General features: G+C 40.3%; 1 protein-coding gene across 3 annotated transcripts in view; it reads left to right on the plus strand.

Annotated features, from left to right (window-relative positions):
• Zdhhc14 (zinc finger DHHC-type containing 14) overlaps positions 1–4,239 on the plus strand; it is a 373,515-nt gene that overhangs the window by 232,032 nt on the left and 137,244 nt on the right. The window lies entirely within an intron of this gene.

Raw genomic sequence — 4,239 nt, forward strand, 5'->3', positions numbered from 1 at the left:
GGGATTGAACTCAGGCCCTTGCACTTGTCAGGGAAGCGCTTATTCTACTGAGCCATCTCCCTGGCCCCCATAGCTTTATATCTATCCTAACTATTTTGTATATACAGGTACAAAATGGTCCTTCATTTATATCCCCTTTTTTGTTTAGTTTTGTCAAAGATGGGTATCCCATTGTCATTTAAATATTGTAGGTGCGTATCTCCATGTCCTCTAATTCTCTGCCTACAGGTCTAAATTTGAGGTAGTACTAGGTAGAGTTAGGGTTGTTATTTCTGCCTCTGTGCCAAAAATTCCCCATAATTTGGATGAAGAACATAAAAGCTATTTCAAGATTTAATTTGTATTTCAGAATGCTGTGCATAAAAATGTCCTTGAGATATACTTGTTGATTTTTTTTTTAATTTTCTGGAACTGGGATTGAACTCAGGCCCTTGCACTTGCCAGGCAAGTGCTTACTCTACTGAGGCATCTTCCCAGCCCCGAGAAATACCGACTCCTATGAACTTGCAGACACTGCTCGGGGGTCTCCCCCTAAAATGCTAGTGTTCTTGAACCATAAGCCATTATAGACTTTGATTATTTACTTTTCAATAGTTGTATTTAAACCACAAAGAGCAGCCCTAACAAACAGAGACAAAACTGTAGCCAACAACAAAAACCTAAAAGAAATAAAATAAAAACCCCAAAACCAGAATAATTGAGGATTAGCACAGGAGCACCAAGCTTCACCTTCTGTGCCAGCCACCTTGAATCTGTGGTAATCTCCAGGGGGATGAGAAAGGCTTTGGGATGACCAGTGGCTTCAGCCTGAATGTAGAAGGAAACTTTTGTCTTCAGGTTGGTTTTTGAAGTCCTGGGCGCTGGGGCTGGCACCTAGTCAAAGCACTGCACAGATCGATTGACTGGAAAAAATAAATGAATTAAGTTGAATGAGAGCCCAGGGGAGGAAATGAGCCATTCCACTTGCCAATGGTTTGCATGAGAGAAGCTTAAATGGGACCTGAGAGGGTTATCCAGGCTGAGAACCCCAAGCACATTCTCTGGGGTGTGTGACAGCTGAACCTCAGTCTGGAGCCCAGGCTGCTGCAAAACCAAGCTGCAGGCAGAGCTGGCCAGGTGTGGGGGGCATCCAGTGTGTCCATCCTGGAGAGGCTCAGGGACCTTGGTCAGACTTGCATCTAGAAGGCTGACCGGGAAGGTCATGAAGACAGTAAATCTGATCATTGGGACACAGGGGCTGGCTAGGAGGACCCAGCAGGCTCAGGTGCCCAAGCCCCGTGAGTCCCACACACCCCCTTTCTGGCAATGTAAGCTTTTTAGAAATGTTGGGGGACTTTTTTTTCAGTTTTCTGATTCTTCTATCACTGATGGCATTAGCTAGACCCTGATCCCTCCATTTCTTTTACTTAAAGAGCTCTCCAAGTAACTAATAAAAGGGCCTGGAGGTTGAGTTTTGTTCTTAGCCTTCAGTTTACTGTGTCTGTTGAATTCTAGTTTTTTATTCAATTTATATCAAAGGTTTAACCTTTCAAAACTTCTACTTTGTAACTTCAAGATCAATAGAGACTGTGGCAAGCTGTGCCAGCAAAGCCTGGTTTGTTCAAATCATTTGCTACTCAGGCTTTTTAAACAGTTCTAGTGCTGGTAAGTTTGTCGTTTCTGCATTTTAAAATATTTGCTTTTACAATTCAGCATCAAAACTTTTCTGATTAAGTTCACATGAATGCTTGATTGGGTTCATATTTTTTGTTTGTTTGTTTTGGCAGAACCAGAGATTGAACTCAGGCTCTTGTGCTTGCCAAGCAAGCACTTATTTTACTGAGCTATCTCCCTGGCTCCTGGGTGCATGTGTTTTAAACCTGTATCTGACAGTCTAAGTTTTCTACCCATGTTTGCAAGAGTAAAATAGATGGAGGATGGATGGGCGAGATAGCTCAGTGGACTAAAGTGCCTGCTTAGGCAAGTTTAGGCAATCACAGGGACTACAGTTTGATCCACAGCACCACATGCTGCACCAGCCCTGCCCCCCACGGAAGGCTGAACCCACCAGAATCTGGGCATAGTAACATATCTGTAATCCCAACGCTGAGGAGGCTCAAAGCGGGAGGATCGCTGTGAGTCTGAGCTGCCTAGTAAGACCCTAAAATAAACAAATATATATTTTTTAAAAAGCTATGGAAGCATCAAATAATTATCAATTTAGGGCTCAACAGCACCAGGGGACACCCACAGCGATCTGTCCTTATTGTTGGTGAGCTCAAAACTAGGTCTTCACACTCTCATCTCTTCTCTCCTCAGTACAGAGTAGATTCAGAAGCCCTCCTCTCCTCTTCTTAGCGTACCTGCTTTTGGAGCTTGGTGCTGCTGCAGATGCTGCTGAATTTAGCACCCTTTAATAGAGCAGCCAGCTCAGTTCCTGGAAGGTGGGACACATGCCAGGGGAGGGTGTCCTGCTTGGCAAGGCCACTCAGAGCCCATGGGATGGCTCCTTAGCTATTCATTGGTGCTAAGCAAGAGGGCTAGACCACAGGGAGAGGCTGGCTATTTCCATTCCCTGCTCCTGCCCAGTTCTTAAGCTCTCCTTTTTTTTTTTTTTTAAGATCATAATTTATTTATTACTTCAGATAAAAAGATAGTATACGGGGGCTGGTGAGATGGCTCAGTGGTCTAAAGCATCTACTTAGAACAAGCTTAGCAAAGCACAGGGACCGCGGTTCAATCCCCCAGCACCACATGCCAGCCAGCACCGCAAGCCAGCCAGCCCCGCCCCCTGGTGGACTGAGCTGGCCACACACACACACACACACACACACACACACACACACACAAATAAATAAATAAATAAAATTAAAAAAAAAAGATAGTATACGTATTAGGGAAGCCCTTAAAATTCAACTCTAGAGTTATACACCATCAAGTTTTTTTTTTTTTTTTTTTGGCAGAACCGGGGATTGAACTCAGGCCCTCGCACTTGCCAGGGAAGCGCTTATTCCACTGAGCCATCTCCCCAGCCCCTACCATCAAGTATTTTTGCATTGAATGTTAACAAAAAAAAAAAATTTCTAAATACCTGAAAGACCCACTGTTAACATGAACCATGGTAATAAAAAATTTTCATATTTAACTTGTTCAATGTATAGTATTACAACAGGAAACCAATGGAGGTATATCAAAGTGATAAAGAAATAATAAAAATAAACTTTAAAGAGCAAAGTCTTATTATAATACTACAATGTGCTAATTACCATAATTGTATATGAAAAATTAAAACATAGCAGAGCTTTCTGTTACAAAATTCTTAATCATCTGAGTTGCAGTCATTACTTGCTACCAATTTACATGCAACATGAGCTAAGACATTTGATTTTTTCTTCAAGAAAGTATAAAAATGACATTTCAGAACAGACATTAATTTACTTGTGGACAGAAAAAAAACTGCACTCAAGATTAGTACTGGTCATAAGCCTCTTTCCAACAGAAATCATAAAACCTATTAAAACAAAAACAAAAACAAAAAATCCAGAGATGCATAGGCAAAGAGTACTGTGAGTGGCATAACTCAAAAATTCCTGCAACCAAAACTAGATATTCATCTTTTCTGTCACTCCTAGAAGAGGTCTATTCTGCCATTAATTAATAATGACTGGAGCGAGTGTGAGGAACACCAGATGCATAACTAAGGAAATCTTACAAAATACTAAGATGGGGCAGGGTAGCCAGCAAGGGCAATTTATACGTGATTCAAACTCTATCCAGCATAACTGGAATGTATCCCAGCCACCTCTCTGATTGAAAAGCGAAAATTATAACAAGTGTAATAATACAATAGATTTACATAGGAAGGAAACACAGTCCTATTAAATGGTGAATGCTAGAGATATAAATGCTTGTTTTATGAATCCATTAAAATTTTTAAGGTTTGTCTGATATAGTACCTTGATTTATCCAGATAGCACAGGAAGTATTCAACATGCTTGATTTGTAGAAACTGGGCCATGTATTATGCTGTAAGTGTTAAGTTAAAAGTAAAAATTTTTTAAATGGGGGGACATTTTACATTAAGTATTTACTGTGCTGTTTCAAAATTTAAAAATATTTTTGCAAAGCAAGAGACAAGAAAAAAATGTCACAGGACTGTCCTGCTACAATGCTGTATATGGTTAGATTTCTAAATTTATGTGCAAAAGTATATAACTGTTTATTCCTATTTTTAAAATATTTTTTATTCTTTTAATTTTT

This window comes from Octodon degus, unplaced genomic scaffold (assembly GCF_000260255.1).
Source record: "Octodon degus isolate 3935 unplaced genomic scaffold, OctDeg1.0 scaffold00024, whole genome shotgun sequence".
Taxonomy (NCBI): domain Eukaryota; kingdom Metazoa; phylum Chordata; class Mammalia; order Rodentia; family Octodontidae; genus Octodon; species Octodon degus.